This window comes from Rhinolophus ferrumequinum, chromosome 7 (assembly GCF_004115265.2).
Source record: "Rhinolophus ferrumequinum isolate MPI-CBG mRhiFer1 chromosome 7, mRhiFer1_v1.p, whole genome shotgun sequence".
NCBI classification, from domain to species: Eukaryota; Metazoa; Chordata; class Mammalia; order Chiroptera; family Rhinolophidae; genus Rhinolophus; species Rhinolophus ferrumequinum.
The window spans coordinates 42,205,097-42,226,000 of record NC_046290.1 but is presented as its reverse complement, the minus strand read 5'-3'; the positions used below and the strand labels follow the sequence as shown (position 1 = coordinate 42,226,000).

The 20,904-nt window shown below is 35.7% G+C and overlaps 1 protein-coding gene across 20 annotated transcripts in view; it reads right to left on the bottom strand.

The window, feature by feature from the left end:
- ERBIN (erbb2 interacting protein) overlaps positions 1–20,904 on the bottom strand; it is a 104,207-nt gene that overhangs the window by 71,384 nt on the left and 11,919 nt on the right. For 6 of the 20 annotated variants that reach the window (XM_033109854.1, XM_033109856.1, XM_033109871.1 and 3 more), the window contains exon 2: positions 2,937–2,984. The exons of the other annotated variants lie outside the window; for them this stretch is intronic. The gene's annotated coding sequence lies outside the window, so the exon portion shown is untranslated. The remainder of the gene's footprint in view (positions 1–2,936; positions 2,985–20,904) is intronic. 20 annotated transcript variants of the gene reach the window in all.

Below are 20,904 nucleotides of genomic sequence, written 5' to 3'. Positions count from 1 at the left end.
GTGGCCAGCATGAGTGGCCGGCAGCCGGCAAGAGCTGCCGTGACCTGCTGTGAGCAGCCAACCGAGTCATCAACCCAACTGCCTGGGGGGGGGGGGCGCAAGGCTCATAATACCAGCATGGGCCAGGGGGCTGCATCCTACACAACTAGACCGAGAAACAGCGGTTTGAACTGGTTTGTGGGGGGGGCAGAGAAGGGGGGAAAAATTAAAATCACTAAAACCATCCATTTATGAACAAAATTGCTGATTTTTAAATAAAAACAGGATCAGTATTACCAATTTTTTTCTTTTGCCTCAGGCTCCAATATGGCTCTGCAAGGCACTGTTTCTAACTCCTCCAATTCAAATTATAGGGTATTCTTAAAGTATTTGCCAACAATAGGATAAGTATTTCCCTTGCAATCTTTTTAAAGATCTGACCATTCTTAATCACTATGTGCCAGGCACCGTGCTAATAAATTCTTTAGCGAAACTATGTGCATATTCTCATTTACCCCTCATAGAGCTTTCTAAGGAATGTGCTATTATTATCCCTATTTTTCCATAAAGAAACTGATTCTGTGCTCTTACTGTTCTATACTGTGTCTCGATATATAACAATATACTTGAACTCAAGTGCTCAAAATTATTCAACTATCAATAGGCCTTTACTACATACTTCCTTAGGGCTTACAAAAATGAACTACTGATGGGGTTCAGGGCACACCACCCCAAAATACAGCACCTTGGTATACTGACTATTTTAAACTGAAGGAGTCTGAGAAAACAGCAGAAGCAGGAAGGTCATCTGAACTTGCCCCGCCCTTCCCCCCCTGAAACATGTCATAAAACCCTCAGGTGACAGGTGCCCTCCCTGTACACAGAGGAAAGGAACAGCCTTATCTTTGAAGACAAAGGGAGAAGAATCCTAACAAACAGGCTTTGCTAAATTCCAAGTTTACTATAGTTGCCTCATACTTTTTGACCTATTATTAGTTATACATGACTGTCCACTCTTCATCAAACTAGCATAAAAATACTCAGGTTTAACAGTTTCTTTGGGTCTTCATTTTCTTATGGAGGCTCACATGTCACTTAAAACTTAAAGAAATTTAGATGCTTTTTCTCCTGTTAATCTGTCTTTGTTAATTTTCAGACCCAGCAAGGGACCCAAAGAGGGCTGAGGAAAAATTTTTCTACCCCTTCATTATGTCAAACATCAATTGTTTCCATTTAAAAGCTTTGTCTCATGGGGATGCAATGTACAGGATACCGTGTTTCCCCGAAAATAAGACTTAGGCGGACCATCAGCTTTAATGCATCTTTTGGAGCAAAAATTAATATAAGACCCAGTATTATATAATACATTTATTATATTATGTTACATAAGACAGGGTATAATATAATATAATATAATATAATATGATATGATATGATATAATATAATACAATATTAATATCCTGGGTCTTACATTAATTTTTGCTCCAAAAGACGCATTAGAGCTGATGGTCCGGCTAGGTCTTATTTTCAGGGAAACACTGTAGTTACTACAGTTTATTACACCTCAATAAAAACAACAATACAAATCTTGGTCAACAAATACCCAGAAAAGTGTACTGAATGCTTATTAAATATCTGTTTATATGAAGATGTGGTTTACTGATAAGAATAAGCAGTTTTATTGATCTAATAGGAATTTAATTGCTAAAGGAGAATTTAGCTTAGACTTGTGTGTTTATGAGATAATAAAAAAGATTCCAGAAATGAACGTAACATTTTTTGTTCAAGATATTCCAAGATTTCAACTGATAATGAGTTAGGAGGTCACTTAAGGACAATGGGAAAGAGCTCTATTTGCTCTGTCCAATATGGTAACTGCCAGACACAGATGGCATTTTAACCTTAAAATTCAAGTTAAACCGAATAAAATTTAAAATCTAAATCTAGTTTATTGGTTTCACTAATCACATTTAAATGTTCAAAAGCCACATGTGGCTATGGCCACTATATTGGATAGGGGAATATACAGAACATTTCTATCACTGCAGATTGTTCTATGGAACAACACTGGTGAGATGCCTCAAATTTTATTCTGGCCCATCATATTATAACTACTGTATGCTTATATTTATGTAACTGAATGGTATCTAAGTACATGGAAAATATGGCCTAAAAATCCAATTTCCAAAAATCATAATGGACGTGGGAGTATAATTTCTGAGAATAAAGGACATGAAACATTATCAAATACATGTGATTACAAAAGAGTTTATTTATTTTAGAGGTTATCATCTGTGCAGGGCACTTGAGGTGTAAGGCAATTTACAGGGCAGAGTAATCGTTAACGAAGGTAAAATAACCTCCAAGATTTTTCTGTAGTGCAAATCATAAATAGATGTAGACAGATGATGGTCAGACTGTAGAACTTCTCAGAAGGGACAATGAATTCAGGAAAAGAATTAGATGCTTATCTCTAGGAAGCTGTAATGAGTTCACATCTTTAATGAAAATTCCTGAGGACAGAGACTGTGAAGACCTCAGATTAAATTCAGTAGGACTCAACCCCAAACAAAAACGGACCCCAATTTACAGACTAAAAACTACTGATTGATAAGAAAGGAGGGGGACTTTAATTACTGAGTGCAGAGGAGGAAAGTACCACATGAAACAAGAAATAAATGAGTAACAACACCCAAAGAGATCCTCTCTTACACAATACTACAAAGGAAGTAAACCAAAGGGAGTAAGCCTAGCCTGGTCTAAACAGGAAGTGATCAGAAGGGAGACTGCTAATTAGAATTTTAGTGTTGTGATAAGTAAGAGCCACTTTCTAAACCAGACTTAAGACTTAATACAGTAAATGTAAAAATTTTCTAATCAAATGGAAAAAGAGGAGACAGCCGAGAAAGGCATAATAAGTCAAAACAGTCTAACAAAAGAAATTAAAGCCACTTACCACTGGGTTGAATTTATCTCCCTGCTGTTTCTTAATTGAGCCAACATTCTATGGAAACCAAAAAAAGGAAGAAAGGAAAGAAAGGAAGGAACAGAGGGAGGGAGGGAGGCAGGGAGGAAGGGAGGGAGGGAGGAAGGAAAATTAAAACAAAAAAAGATCTTTATGACTTTAAGGAACATCTCTTCTAATTTCTTATTTACCTCAAAACATAAATTCTCAAAAATTCACCAGTGTAAACTGACACACACAAATTTGCTAACTTCTAAATAAATGGCTAGTTTCTTAACCAGTCATTGGATTGTTAACACACTAGTAAACTATGGAGAGCCCTCCTCTATATCAAATAACAAATATCCCTTTATCTACCATTAAAACCCCATTATTTGATCTTACTGAGGAATAAGTTTTTCCAAGAAAAATGAACTCTAATCACCAATTATATTTAAATTAAGTAGTTTTTGATGGTTTTAAGTGGCAGAAACTATTACCTGCTTATCAAATTCCTCCTTTCCAGAATTTTTCTCCTCTTAGGGTGGTAACAGACCCTCTGAAATATCAACTTTTGAGCTTTCCAAGAAGGGTGGACAGGGGATGGCGAATGGATGACAGTTAAAATCAATGACATATACTCAGAAGTCTGCTTCAGGGTGGAATGAGGGTTGGTTCTGGGGGGAAAATCTGCTTTCCTTATCCAGGGCCAGATGTGAATGTGATGTCTACTGCTATAACAACCATCCTAACCTACCAACCATAAGTCAACAACAAACATGATTAAAAACCAACATCAATAAGGCTGACAGAGTAGAAACACAAAACAAGCTGTGAGTCTGTAGGTCTCTAACAGTGTTGTTAGAATTAGCTGAACTAACGCCAACTACTGCCTACTTCTAGATTTCTTGGTTTGTAAGAAAACTAAATCTTCCATTTGCTTATTAAACATTGCTAGATTTTCTATACCTGTAGCCAACACATTCCAAAGTCAGATCATCTAAAATCCAAAACAATAGCATTGACTAAAAGTATATACATCATAAATAAATAATCTTTTTCCTAAAAATTCAGTATTATTATTAAATGTGTTTCAGAGTTTTAGAGAGTCACCCTAAATTTATCTGGCTATTTGACTCTATGCTGAATAGTTTAGAATTACTGAGTTGTTTAATCTTCTCCACAAATTCTACATACAGTCCACTCCACAAACAATACCTTCCTGTGTAACAAGCAAAGATGGCCACTAACTTTGTCATACAATATACTACTCTCCCATATGCTGATAGTCTGGTAGAACGGAACTGCCAATAAACTGAGATGAAATAAGACTATGGAAAGGGCAGGCTGCAGAAAAGAGAGAAGAGAAGTTTCTGTTTAGAAAATATAGTTTGAAAGATACTCTACTGGGATTCTGAGTGCGCAGTTGGATATGGGTATTCTGAGATGTAAGGAAGAGATCCAAGTTGAGGATATAAATTTGGAAGTCATCTGCTTAGAGATGATATTTAAAGCAATGAAATTAGATGAAAGCATCAAAGGCATGAGTGTAGACAGAAAACAGGTCCAATGACTGAACCCTGAGATATTATAAAAATAGGTCAGAAACAAGAGACAGAACCAGTAAAGGACACCGAAAAGAAACAGTGAGTCAAGAGAAAGCAAACAAAAAATGTGTGATATCCTAAGAGCCAAATGAGAAAAAATGTTGCAAGAAGGAAGTTATCAAGTACCATATTTTGCCACGTAAAATGTGCATTTTTGCCCAAATTTGTGAGTGAAAAATAACGATGCACATTATACACGGGTAGTACTAATCCCGTATCTATATAAATGTTTTTAATCTTTTTATTTATGCTTATGAGTTAAACGTATAACTCTAGAAATCAGTAACGACGTCAAACATATGGTGATGGAAGAACTGACTCTGGGTGGTGAACACACAATGTGATATATAGATGACGTATTACAGAATTGTACACTTGAAACCTATGTAATTTTACTACCTATTGTCACCCCAATAAATATTAATTTAAAAAAGTCAGTAACAATATCCATATGCAAAATAATACCCTGGAATACGATAATTGGTTTTGTTCAACTTACGATTGATTAACTTGCATGACGAAGAGTTCTTGGCCTTCTATGATGTGTAAATATCATAAATTTATTACTGGTACATAAAATTTCTTGTACCATAATATGTTAAAAAATGTTAAAATTCCTTTATAATACAAAAAACAAGCATACCTAAATGTAAACAAATAAAAATTTAAATTAAAAATTTAAAACGAAAGATTTTTTTCCCCTGAAAGTTTGGGCCAATAACATGGGTGCGCATTACACACAGCAAAATACAGTAGGTTAATGAGGGCTTAGAATTGCCACTGTGCAGTAATACAAAAGTCATCAATTATCTTGACAAGACCGATTATTGTGGGTAGTGGAAACAAAACACTATTTGGAAGGGATTCAAGAAGTACGGGCGTAACTTGACGTAACAGACAATTCAGGTAGTTTGGTTATAAAGGACATTAGAAACATGGAGCAGTAGCAAGGGTAGCATGTGAATCGAGAGTTGCAACAGTGGATTTGTAGGCAGATGGAAATAATCTACTTAGAGTAAGAGAAGAGGCCACTGATAAATTTTTATAAAGAGATTTAGGCAACAATTCACAGAATGTCCTAGCTAAATCTCTCACGAATAAAAAAGCTGCTTATGAGGAGGAAAACAAAACTAAAGAAATCTTGTTTGCAATGGCAATAATTAGCTGAATAAAATTTACTTATTTTTCAAAAGTATAGGTACCTTCTAGATTCTGATTTAGGAGATTAGATACAAAACTCAAGATTCTTTATCTAAAACAAAATGCTGATGTGATTCTTTTTCCCAACAGTTTCAACAATAATCAATACCGTGAGATCTTATTTTATTTATACTCAAATCATCATCTTTCCTCTCTCTCCCCATCCTCTACTATTATTTTGACAAACTCTCAGTTTGGGAATTACTCTAACAACTGAAAAGTGAAATCACCATAAAGGTTTTTAAACATATAGTATATTCCCTACTGATGTCAAGAGATCACAAGTTATACCTGGCTAGGTTTAAGAGAAATCTTATGTTGGAGCAATCTTTCTAAATGAGTTCAGAAGTTAAAATGCACAATAAAAGTCCTTAGGCCTGCTCACGGTGATTAGACGGTATTTAGTGTTTGTATAAGATCATTTTAATCATATCTATCACAGTGTTTGCTAATCTGTAGTTAGTATACCTGTGCTTAGTTCTGAGGCTTTTTATGAAAATTATTAACCCATTACTGGTACGTACATGAAGAGTAAACAATGAAAAGTGATATTAAAAAGAACAAGAATAGAAACTTATGTAATAAAAAAATTATAAATGATATATATATATATTTTTTAATTTTACTGGCGAATATTGGGGAACAGTTTGTTTCTCCAGGGCCCATCAGCTCCAAGTCGTTGTCCTTCAGTCTAGTTGTGGAGGGCACAGCTCAGCTCCAAGTCCAGTCGCTGTTTTCAATCTTTAGTTGCAGGTGGTGCAGCCCACCATCCCATGCGGGAATTGAACCTGCAACCCTGTTGTTCAGAGCTTGTGCTCTAATGAAGTGAGCCATTCTGCCGCCCCTCCGGAAGCCCAGTGGCAGCTTGTTGTCTTCAATCTAGTTGTGGAGGGCACAGCTCACTGGCCCATGTGGGAATCGAACAGGCAACTCTGTTGTTCAGAGCTCAAGCTCTAACCAACTGAGCCATCAGGCCACCCCTATAAATCCTGTATTAAGAGCATTTATTTTGAAGGACAAATCAACAACTGAATGCATAAAATGTGTTATGCCTACAACATATACAGAAGATGAGAAAAGAAGGTTGATGGAATAGCTAGATTTCAGAAACACAGCCACGATGTTTTACACCACCTAACATCAAGATATCAAATCTATTTCCCCATTTCTTGAATTTGGGCTGACCTTGTGACTTGCTTATATAAAACTCAATGTGGCAGAAATTTGCTGGGCAAGTAACAGTGCCTACCATGTTTCCCCGAAAATAAGACCTAGCTGGACCACAAGCTCTAATGCGTCTTTTGGAGCCAAAATTAATATAAGGCCTGGTCTTTTTACTATAAGACCAGGTCTTATATTAATTTTGGCTCCAAAAGACGCATTAGAATCCATGGTCTGGCTAGATCTTATTTTCGGCGAAACACGGTCGAAGCAATACACTATACCAAGTAGGTGTATTTTTCCTCCCATCTTAAAAAGGACCTCTCCAGCTATCAACCCATTTCTCTGCTCCCCTTTACGACAAAATCCCAAACAAGCTGTCTATACACTTGTTAGTGTATAGTATACACTTGATAGTGTATATACACGATATACACTATCTTCAATTATCGCATCAATTGTTCTTAAACCCACTCCATTCACATTTTTGTCCCCATCACCTCAGTAGAAACTGTGGTCCCTATGTCATCAATGGCCTGCCAACCTACTGCCAAATCCAATGGACAATTCTAAGTTCACATCTCAGCTGACTTCTTAGTAGCATAGCTCCCCACTACTTTACTCATTTTCTTCACTTAGTTGCCAAGACAACACATCTTCCTAATTTTGTTCCTACACCACTGGTCACACCTTAGTCTCTGTGGGGACAGAGTCCCAGAGAGCAGTTTCCAGGCTCTCGGCCTCACGTGGAAAGGTGCTGGCTCGGGTAGTAGATGGCCGTCGCTGTGACTAGTTACCAGTTAGCCATTAACCACTGAGATAGCTGCCGTGGCTGCGTTGGGGGACTGGTTGGTTGGCAAAGAAGCAGATGGCGGGTTGCAGCTCCTGCTTCCTGTGTCTCCAACCCAGACGCCAGCGAGAATATAGTGGTATGACTCCCCTATCTATGGCTCCGGGGGTGTTCCTTTTCGGCCTCACCGTATCCTGCGTTCTTGTGTGGGGAGCGGGAGCTGAGACCCTGCATGACAGTCTCCTTTGCCAGCTGCTCCCCTTATGCCAACCTTTCAACACATTATAGTGACAGAAAGCCAGATCTTGGCCCTCTTTTCGATCTATACACATACCCTTGGTGATCATCTAGTTTCAAGTCCTGAAATATTATCAACTCCCTAAATACTAAGTACTCTAATGACACCTGTCTTAATTTGGGTTCTCCCAAAAGAAAAGCCTTAAGAAAGGACTTGAGTGCAGATAGTCCATCTAGGAAATGACCTGATGGAACACGAAGAGTATGACAGAGACGGCGGAAAAGCCAATATAATAAGTGGTACTGATATCAGTCCATCCCTAGAGACAACAGGGGTTCACTCTACTTAAACCTCCCGAGAAGCACATAGGAGATCTCTTAGAATTGTCTGCCCCCTAGGATGAAAGGTGAGCTATTGTTATCCATCTGCTCCTGTCTCCCACTGATTTAGAATTGCCTCTATGGGCACTACCTTTGCTTCACTACCAGCCCATACTCGCTTTGTTTCTGGACTGGCTAGTGTCCCACAGCAGAGAAATCACTGGAGCTCACCATCACTAAGATCAGCCTGAGGTACTGTTTTCTTGCACCTTGGGTTAAAATCAGAGGTGAGCCACGAGGATGTGATGGCAGACACCACAATGGCCTGCTGCACTGAAGACTGGACCACGCACTAATCCCAGACTTGCACATCCAACTCCCTATTCTGTCTCCACTTAGTGATTTAAAGGAACAAGCAGTAAGTCATGATTTAGAAAAGAGAAAGAGTGAAAATGATGAATCCAAGAGCTGGTTTTGTTTTTGATGGGAGTAGCAGAATATAAACATTAAGAATAGACAATTTCCCAGGAAGTCTAAAGATACAAAACATACCAGTAGGAATCAGAATGGGAATTGAATGCACAGATAAAAAGTATTTTTGTATTTGAGTACATGTAGACTTTTATCTATCATATACTGCGAAACAGAAAGGTCTTTTAAGTTCAAATACACAATGATGTATTTTAGATTTTGCATGACTTTCTGTAAAAAAATATGAGTTACAAAATTGTCTCAAGAAATAGAGAATCAGGGATGCAATTTAAAGGTTTATCAATATTCTCTAAAAGACACTAAGGAGCAGGTGTACATGCCTGACCACTGCAGTGTACATCTGAAACTGAAGCTGAATTATACTGAATGTCAACTATAATTACACACACACACACACACACACACACACACACACACAGTCACAGGATGTGGAGCACAGCACATGGAATAGAGTCAATGGAGCTGTTCACAGATATATACGGGGCCAGACGGGGTCACTTTGTGCGGGGTGTAAATGTCTATTACATTGCTTTGTACACCTGAAGTGAATTAAAAAAAAAGACACTAAGCACCTAAGCACTAAGGAATGGAATTTAATCACAAGGTTCAAGACTCATAAGACATATGTAAAACTTTGCAATTCATGTTACAAACTCAACATAGGTGTTGATAGATACCAACACCTATCAAAGCTAACAAGTATCCATAAACTAGTCATATTCAGGAATACTTGAAAAAATCCTAAATTACATAAAAGAAACTCAACTGTAGTAGTATACTATACACGACTAAGAAGAATAAATTCTAGGAATGCCAAGATAAATAAACATGAGATAAATCTATTAACAGTACATCATGCAAACAGATGAAAGGGGGGTGATGGGGGAAAGATCTCCTTGACACTGCCAAAAGGGAATCTAACAAAAGACAACATTCATTCTTAACAACAATCTTAGTAGACTAGAAACAGGATATTTCCTCAATTAAAATAGCAACTAACAGCGTCATGTTCAATAAAAGAGAAGAAATATTAGAGATATTCCCATTAAAATTAAAAAGAATATCAGCCCTATCAAGCAAGTGAAAAAACAAACCCACAGAATGGGAGAAAGTATTTGCAAATCATATATCTGGTAAGGGACTTTCATCTATTAATAGACTACATAGAGAACTCATACAACTCAACAATAAAAAGACAAATAAAAAAACTTTAAATGGCAAAAGATTTGAATAGGCATTTTTCCAAAGATATACCAATGGCTAATAAGCACATGATAAGATACTCAACATCGTTAGTCATTAGGGAACTATGAATCAAAACCACAATGAGACAAAATTTTATACCAACTACTATATGGCTATAGATGGCTATAATAATAAAAAAAAAGGCAATAACAAGTGTCAGAAAGGGTGTGGAGAAACTGGAACCCTCATACATGACGAAAATTTAAACTGATGTTACGTAGTCACTTTTGGAAAACAGTCTGGCAGGTCCTCCAAAAACTTAAACATAATTACCACATGACCCTCAATTCCACTCCTTGATATATAACCAAGAGGAATGAAAACACGTGCTTTCAGAAAAATGTGCTACTACTGTTCACAGCAGCATTATCCATGGTGGCCAAAAAGTGGAAACAATCCAATAACCTTCAACTAACGAATGATAGTTGAATAAATAAAATGTTGTATCTCCATACAATGGAATATTACTCAGCTGTAAAAAGAGATAAATACTGATAACATGATACGACATGGCGACATGGATGAATTTTGGAAACGTTATTCTATGGTCAAGAAGCCAGACACAAAAGGCCACACATCATACTTATGATTCCATTTTTAGGAAATGGAATCCCGAATAGACAAATTCATTGAAACAGAAAGTAGATTGGTGGTTGCCAGGGTCTAGGGGCAGGGGGAAACACGAGGACTGCTAAATGGGTAGAGGGCTTTGGAGTGTGATGAGATTTTTTGGAATTAGATAGTGATGACAGTTGCAGAGACTTGTAAATGTACTAAAAATTACTGAATTGTACATTTTAAAATAGGTGAATTCTATGGTGTGAATTATAGCTCACTGAACAAAAAGCTTTCAAAAAAGAAACATACCAGGACACAAATTAATGCCACTATTATGTGTTTTTTAATGCTGCATGTATACTACCCCAGAAACAACCAAACTTATTGAAAAGCATGACCTGATTTGAGAATCCTGGACATGAGTGCCACAACGCTTGAAATTCCACCATTAGTTATTTATTTGGGACCCTCTCCAAACAATCTCTATTAAAATGTAAATTCACCTGCTGTAGACAAGGCTCTAATTTCATAAGGTGAATTTCTTTACAAATATATTTTTTTCTAAGTTTAAGAGAAGCTATAGAGAAGGAACTATGAGCAAAGAACAGAAAAAAGGTAAAAATCAGCAAAAAACAAAAAGCACATGAGACGCCAGTTACAAATCCTCATTTTTTTGGTAAATATAATGTGTTTGCTTCGGGTATGATTATAAACATGACAAACCTTCCAAAGAAAACCAGAACACTCTCGACACTTTGTTACAGAAGAATTAAAAGCTTAATTATTAACATTTATAAGTGAAGCTTAAAAATACCACCACACAAGGAAAGTCTTATCTACTAACTTTCACGTTTAGTAGGACTCAGATTAATATTATAGGTACAACATCTATAATTCCATTAAGTCATCCTCAACATCCCTTAGGGCTAAAGGCTCATTTTTTAAGTAAAATAGCATCATATATAGAGAGAAGACTAGAAAAACACAAAAATTTAATTTTCTTCTAATCAAATACTACTTTTCCTTATATTTTTTTAACCACATCATTTAGTCTCCTATTTACTGACTGCCTTACTACTAGGGTGTTGTGGGAACATAAAGTATAGTGATTCTCTGATCTTAAAGGACTTAGAAATATAATAGGGGATACAAGACAGAAATTCGTTTTTAAAAGTCAGACTAAAGGACAACAGTTAAAATGGCACATAGTTAAAATTTTGCTAGAAAGCAAGGGATAAACATTCTGAACACCAGAAAGAAAACTATTACCTTTGTTGCTATTATGTAGAAGAATGATGATGTTTGGACTTTGAAGCAATCCCAAGTATAAGAAATCACTAGAGTAGAGAATGTACAGTTTAAAACATTATCTTGCTGTAGTGCAAACTTTCATAAACTATTCCATTTAATCAAAGTGGAATTAGAAACTCCTCTTGACATTCTTAAAGTTATAAGAAGTGGCTGTCTTTCTTTTTTTTAATTAAAGTTTATTGGGGTGACAATTGTTAGTACAGTTACATAGATTTCAGGTGTACAATTCTGCATCACATCATCTATAAATCCCATTGTGTGTTCACCACCCAGAGTCAGTTCTCCTTCCATCACCATATATTTGATCCCCTTTACCCTCATCTACCACGCCCCCCGCCCCTTTTACCCTCTGGTAACCACTAAACTATTGTCTGTGTCTGTGAGTTTTTGTTTCTCATTAGTTTCTCTTGTTCTTTTGTTGTTTTTAATGTACAGTTTAAATATAGTTGATATACCACACATCAGTGAAAGCATATGGTTCTCTGCTTTTTCAGTGTGACTTACTTCGCTTAGCATTATACTCTCAAGATCCATCCATGTTGTCACAAATGGTACTATTTCATTTTTTTTCTACCGAATAGTATTCCATTGTGTATATATACCACAACTTCTTTATCCATTCATCTGTTGAAGGATATTTTGGTTGTTTCCATGTCTTGGCCACTATAAATAAAGCTGCACTGAACATTGGAGCACACATGTCTTTATGTATAAATGTTTTCAGATTTTTTTGGGTAGATACCCAGGAAAGGGATTGCTGGGTCATATGGTAATTCTATTCATAATTTTTTGAGGAACCTCCACCCTGCCTTCCATAGCGTACCATACCAATCTGCATTTGAAGTGCCAGAATTTAAATTAAGGTATAGTGATTAAGTCTCACTACTTGATACAAAGTAAAAACAAAAATGGACATCTATTGATTGCTACTCTGTGCTAGGTACTCTGCTAAAAGCTTATATGCATAATCTCTATTACTCAGAATAATCTTTAAAGTAGGCTCTAGTTTTATTCCCATTTCACAGATGAGGGAAGTGTGTGATTAATAAGCTTGTACAGGTTTTCCTCTGCTATCTGAAAGCTCACTTTAAACCATTTCACTTCTATGCTTTTTTAAAGACCTAAGTTAGTACCTGTTTTCGCTAACCAAAAGAAATCCAAAAAGCATCTTTGCTTTTATGAAAAAAGGCAGAAAGTGAAAACAGTGTTCAGCGTTTGTTTTGCAGTGGGCCATAACAGAGGCAGCGTGCATCCCAAGCAATGAAAGTGGCATACCGCCAAGCTCCTTCCCCGGGAACTGTACTTGCATCTGCAATAGCTTTGAACTGTAAGCAACTGTGAGCATCTCTGCTTTATCTCAATTTATTTTGTGCCTCTGTTAGCAAGCTGTGTCCTAAGGTATCAGAAACACCTAAAAGTGGAAATAACTAAGCATTTTAATCATGGTGAATGAAATAAAGGTTATGTGTTATTTAGTATGATTTGCTAGATTACTTTGGGGGTCTGGAATGATCAGAAAAATTTTTCCCATATAAGTCAATGGTGATTGCTTCTTTATTCATGCCGTTTCAGCTTATGAAAGGTTTTATAGGAACGCTCTGCTTTCAGATAGTGGGAAAACCTGTCTTAGGAAGGTAACCAAGTAGAGCTCCTGAGCTCATCAGCTCTGTTGGCTCCACAGTTCCAGATCTTAACCGCTGCAAATGCTCTTTGTAGAAACACCCTACCTATACTTAAAACCTCTTGGGCTCATCTAATCCATAATGTGTGGAAATAGCCTTGATTTTTCAAACATTATTTCTGAAAGTACTTTTGTTAAGTAACGAATTTTAAATTCGCTGTAGAAAAAGGAAGTGGGAAAATGTCAGAGCAGCTAAGAACTGCTGGTGCTTTGTGCCAAGTTCATTCACATGCAATGAACTGACAACCCTCTGCGTTAGGTATTTTATGTACATTTAAATATGAACAAAGGTCACAGGACAAATAAGCAGTCAGTCACAAGACTCAAAGTACAATAGCATTCCACAACATCAATGATTTTCAATGAGTGCAAGTACACCTTAGGTTCAAAAATATCAAGGACTGACACGATATTAACACTTAAACAATATTCCTGCTGAAAAAAAAATTATATGCATATAGATTTGGGAGTCCATGGCCTCCAGACAGTAAGCGGGAAAAGGTGTGATAGATGAGGGTGAACAGGATCAAATATATGGTGATGGAAGGAGAACTGACTCTGGGTGGTGAACACACAATGTGACATATAGATGATGTATCAGAGAATTGTACACCTGAAACCTATGCAACTCTACTAACCATTGTCACCCTAATAAAGTTTAAAAAAAACCAAAAAACAAAAAAACCCAATGGCCTCTGGGTGGGAGCCATTCTAAAATTTCAATACAGATATTCTGCCTATACCAAAACGGACAGGAAAAAAGACATAGCAGACATCTTTAGAATAACTTTCCAATTCACAATGACCCCTTCTTTCTCTGAGAAAAGGTGACTACAAATTCATAAAATACATGAAACTTTAAAAATACAGTTGTATTTTTAAAGGCAATACTATAGAGCAAAGACATTCTTTTCAACAAATGGTACCAGAACTGGACATCCACATGCAAAAACATAAAACGAAATCTAGATACAAACCTTATACCCGTCACAAAAATTAACTCAAAATGAATTACAGACCTAAATAAATGTACAACACAAAACTATAGACTCCTAGCAGGTGATATAGGAGAAAACCTAAATGACCTGGGGTATGGTCATGATTTTTTAGATACAACAGTAAAGGCATGATCCATGAAACGAAATAAGAATATGCTTGACTTCACTGAAATCGTAAACAACTGCTCTGCAAAAGACAATATCAAGAGAATAAGACAAGGCACAGACTGGCAGAAATATCTGCAAAAGACACATCTGTTAAAGAACTGTTATACACAAAGAACTATGAAAACTCAACAATAAGAAAACAATCCAATTAAAAAATTGGCCAAAGATCTTAACACACCTCTCCAAAGAAGATATACAGATGGCAAATAAGCATATGAAACATGCTACCCCTCATATGTCATGAGGAAAGAAACAAATTAAAATGATACCACAGCAAACGTATTAGAATGGCCAAAATCTGTAACACTGAGACCATCAAATGCTGATGAGGATACGAAATTCTCATTCGATGCTGGTGGAAATGCAAAATGGTACAGCCACCTTGGAAGACAGTTTGGCGATTTCTTACAAACCTAAACATACGTTTACCATATGATCCAGTAATCATGTTACATGCTACTTATACAAAGCAGCTGAAAACATATCTCCACAAAGACCTATACATGGATGTTTACTGCAGCTTTATTCATAACTGCCAAAACTTGTAAGCAACCAAGATGTCCTTCAGTAGGCGAATGAATTAACTATGGTATAATACATCCAGACAATGGATTATTCAGAGCTAAAAAGAAATGAGCTATCAAGTCATGAAAAGAAATGGGGAAACCTTAAAAGCATATTGCCAAGTAAAAGAAGCCCTTCTGAAAAGGCTACATACTCATACATACATATGAATCCAACTAAATGACATGCTGGAAAAGGTAAAACTATAGAGACAGTGAACAGATCCAGTTTCCAGAAGTTGCAGGTAGGAGGATGAATATAATCAGAGCAAAAAGTAATGAAACTACTCTGTATGATAACTATGATAAATACATGTCAGTATACATTTGATCAAACCCATAGAATGTACACCATCACCATTAGTGAACCCTAAAATAAACCATGGACTTTGGGTGATAATTATGCATCGATGTAGATTCATTAATTGTAACAAATGTACCAGTCTGGTAGGGGATGGTAATAATGGGAGAGGCTATGCACGTGTGCGAACAAGGGGTATATGGGAAATCTCTATACATTATGCTCAACTGAAACTAAAACTGCTCTGAAAAGTCAAGTCTATGAAAGAAAACGACAACTGGTCCTGATATTAACTTATTATGAAAAAATGAATGGCTATACATTGATTGGAAAAATTACAATCTCTGCTCTCTGTCAGTGTCACTCATATTCCAACATGCAACCATTTAATGTTGAATAATACCTCACTCTAAGTTACCTCTATCAATTACCTGAAAAAAGTTTTTGTTTTCAAAAACAAATTACCTGAAAGTTTGTTTTTGTTTTTAAAGCTAACGCAGTCAAGCAAATTGGGACACCATGCTGCCCTAAAATTGACATTTCCTGGGACTATGAGGACTTATTATTATAGCAGACATGTGACTGGTTACACACTATTTGAAATCTTGAAAAATCTCTTAAGCTAAAATCATCTGTATCATATTCTTTGGTGTTTTAGGGATCCGAGTCAAGCTTTGCATTAGACGCCCGGACTATAACTAAACCTGCCTCCTGAGGAAACTACAAGCTTTATAACAAGAACCCTTGTAAAGAAGAGAAATGGCTTTCTAGTCAAACATAAATACTTCTCAACATTCTTAATACAATAATAAACATACCATTTCCTCAAATGATGATCCAGAGCATCAATAAGCAAAATAGAATTATAATATGCCACTCTTTCATTAGAAAACAAAATCCTAAAATTGTCTGCTGTACTCAAGTTGCAAAAGTCAAAGTTAAAACAATGGTGGTTAAAGGACTGTAAAAAATACTATATCCATCCATGTCTAATTTACCCTCACGTCAAGTTAGATTACCAAAAAAATAAAATAAAATAAATCTATTTTTTTAGAATTATTTAGAAGTATACTATCCTACTATCACATATAATTCATTTTCGTTAAGCTTTTTTTTGTATGTTATATCCCCTTTTTTTAGTTAAAAAAAAAAGAAATCATTATGAAAAAGATCCTGAGAGCCAAAGACTATGTGCTATTAAACTGTTGTCAACAACACTGTCCATTCATTACTCAGTAACTTAACTTAAGGGAATTCACACTGTAGAAACTATTTAGAATTTAACGCTAGGAAAATCTTTGTCTCCTCTGGAGAACTTCTGATATGTTTCTTTATATAGGGTAATGACACCCATGGGTCGCAGGAAGCTTAGCTAAACCTGATGTTCTAGCACAGCAATGATGCTCAATTCTTAAAAGTTACATATTTCCTCACTCCTTTCTTTGGATCTGATTTTATATTTCTATTAACTATAGTACTCATATCCTATGAGTCACCTCAAATCTTATTTTTAAGAAGATCAAAATTAACAGTAAAAATAAGTCAAATTGAAATATAGGGATTTTATTTAAATAAAAAAAAAGGCTGCCCTTGAAGTATAATTTGAAAAGATCTCCAGACGAAAAAAAAGCTAGAAAGAAAACTAATTACATACATAAAGCGTCAGAATGGCACAATGGATCCTGACAAAAGAATGCTTTTGTGCCTCAGTTTCTTCATTTACCACAATAAAGGTAAGGCTACTTATAGATTAGAAACAGAATTAAGCAGGACTTCATCTATTTGTTCCCTGTCCTCTCCCCTGAGCCTAGAACAGTCCTTAGCACAAAGTTGGTTCTTATATGCTGTTGTTATATATAACGTTTAAAGCTAGGAGAATAGAATCTAGATTCTATTTGTCATCCAGAAATCTGCCTTACATAGTTGTTCCTACATGGGAAGTAGATTAGACAGTGTAGGAAGAAACTGTGCTCTATAAAAAGATACACTGAAATCTCTTCACCTCCTATACAATTCCAAGAAATACTCTACTCAGAAAAAACATGCCCAATACTAGTAATATATATTGCAGTGCTTGACAGAGGTAGTAGGTAAAAAGTGGATAAAAAGTAAAATAGGATTTTGTCTTTTTAAGGTAAATGCTATCTGAGTTTGATAAGTAGGTCTAAATTAATTTAACAAGTAAAAACTGAGCATCTATTCATTATGTGTTGAATCATATACTATGAAAAGAAGAATGGAAACACTAAAACCCCATCAATAATAAAAGAAAATTACATAATCATTAAAATGGTGTCTTTTATGAACAAATGGAAAATTGCTCATAATAAAAAGAGAACAAAACTAGGAACAATTTTTGGTTTTCTACAACAAAAATATACATAATCTTATGCACATACACACAAGCTTAAGACAGACAAGAAGGAAACACAATAAAATATTAATAGACATTATCTCGGAGAGGTGCAACTGCATGTGATTTTTATTTTCTATTTGGTACCTTTCCTCATTAAAAAAAACGCCCATACACACAAATATTCTGAACTGAATTCCAACAAAGATGCAAAGCAATTCAACAGAGGAAGAATGCAGCCTTTTCAAGAAATGGTGCTGGAACCATTGGACATCCATAGTCCAAAAAAAGAATTCTGACCTAAATCTCACACCTTACACAAAAATTAACTCAAAATGGATCATAGATATAAATGTAAAATGATAAAACTTTCAGAAAAATACACAGGAGCAAATTTTCAGGATATAGGGACAGGCAAAGAGTCAGATTTAACAAAAACACAATCCATAAAACAAAGACTGATAAACTGGACCTCATAAAATTAAAAACTCTTACTTTCCAAAAGACCCTATTTAAAAAATGAAAAAAGTTATAGGAGAAACTATTTGCAAACCACATATCTAAGAAAGGATCAGTACCTAGAATATATAAAGAACTCTCAAAACTCAACAGTTAAAAAAAATTCAATCAGAAAATGGTCAAAAGACATGAACAGATATTGCACTGAAAAGAATATATAGATGGTGAATAAGCAGACAAAAGATGTTCAGCATTAGCCAGAAGGAAAATACAAAGTAAAAATATAAGATACTACTACCCTGTTTCCCTGAAAATAAGACCTAGCCGGACAATCAGCTCTAAGGCATCTTTTGGAGCAAAAACTAAGACCAGGTATTATATTATATTATATAATATTATATTATATTATGTAATAAATATAGTAAAATAAGACCGGGTCTTATATTAATTTTTGCTCCAAAAGACATATTAGAGCTGATTGTCCGGCTAGGTCTTATTTTCAGGGAAACACAGTACGTACCTTAAGAATGGCTAAAATAAAAAAATAAAGAAAAAGAAATGGTAACACCACCAAATGATGGCAAGGAGGTGAAGATGTGGGAAAACTGGATCTCTCGTCACTGCTCCTGAGAATGCAAACTGGGACAGCCACTCTGGAAAATACTGACAGTTGCTTATAAAACTAAATTATGCAACACAGCAATTACACTCTTAGACATTTATCCCAGAAAAATAAGAATTTATCTTCATACAACAACGTTATGTGAATGTTAATAGCAGCTTTATTCATAATAGCCAAAAACTGGAAACAACCTAGATATCCTTTGATATGAAATGATTACATCCATACTGTGGAATACCATTCAGCAATAAAAATGAATAAACCATTAATATACATACACATCTTTGATGCTTCTCCAGGAAATTGGGCTTTGTACAAAAGCCAATCCTAAAAGTTACATAATATATGATTCCATTTGTACAGTTTTAAAGACAAAAATGGGGAGTGGAGGAGTATGGGAGGGAGACGGGTATACTCATAATAAAAGTTCAACAGGAAATCTTGTGATGATGGAACTATTATTCTGTATCTTGATAATCAATTTCAATATCCTGGTTGTGATCGTGGGCTATAATTCTGCAAGATGTTGCCTCAAGGGGAAAATGAATAAAAAGCACACAAGATCTCTGTAGTATTTCTTAAAACAACATGTGAGTCTACAATCAGAAAATAAAAGGCTTAATTCCAAAGAGAAGCCTGAAATAAAACATAAACTGGGGAAGGAGAAAAGAATGTTAGCATTTTCACTTTTATTTAAAAAAATTTTTTTAAGTTAGGTTAACCAAAATATCCAAGAACAATGAGAAAACAATGCAAAACAGTTTATGTATTTAAGTTTTAAATTAAACAGCTACGCAGCACTTTTAAAAAGTTATAAATCCAAACTAAAACTCTTAAAACATAGGGCAAAAAGCTTTATGACAATAGATTTGAGAATGAATTTTTGGCTATGACACCAAAGGAGATGCAACAAAAGAATAATTAGGCAAACTGGATTTCATGAAAATTAAAAAAATATTTTTGCATCAAGCCACTTTCACAGAGTAAAAAGGAAACCTACAGAATATTTGCAAATCACGTATCTCATGAGGAGTATTATAAATATCCAGAATATAGAGAACTCCTAAAGCTCAACAACAACAAAATATGATTCTATCATGGGCAAAAGGTTTGAATAGACATTTCTCCAAATAAGACAAATTAGCACATGAAAAGATGTTGAATATCATTGGTCATTAGGGTAATGCAAATCAAAAGCAGGAGATTTCACATCCCACCTATCACGATGGCTACTATCCAAAACAAAACAACACAAAAAAGAACAGTGTTGGCAAGGATGGGTTGAAATTAGACTCCTTGTGCAATGCTGGTAGGAATGTAAACTAGTACAGCCACTGTGGAAAAAAAAATGACAAGTCCTTAAAAAATTAAAAATAAAATTATCCTAAGATCTAGCAATTCCATTTCTGAATACAAACCGCCAAAAATTGAAAGCAGGGTCTCAAAAAGACATTTGTACACCCATGTTTGTGGCCGTATTATTCACAATAGCTAAAAACCTGGAAGCAACCCAGGTACCCAAGACAAATGAATAGTTAAGCAAATTATGATATATACAACGGAACATTCAACCTTAAAAAGGAAATTCTGAAATCTGCCACAACATAGATGAATTCTGAGAACATTATGCTAAGTTAAAAAAGCCAGACATAAAAAGACAAATATTGGGCCGGCCCGGTGGCTCTGGCTGTTGGAGTTTCCATGCTCCTAACTCCGAAGGCTGCCGGTTCGATTCCCACATGGGCCAGTGGATTCAACTTCTCGAATCTCGGATTGTGGGCTCTGCTCCCTGAAGCTAAGATTGAACATGGCACCTTGAGCTGAGCTGCATCCCGGATGGCTCAGTTAGTTGGAGCACGGGCTCTCAACCACAAGGTTGCCAGTTCGATTCCTCGAGTCCCGCAAGGGATGGT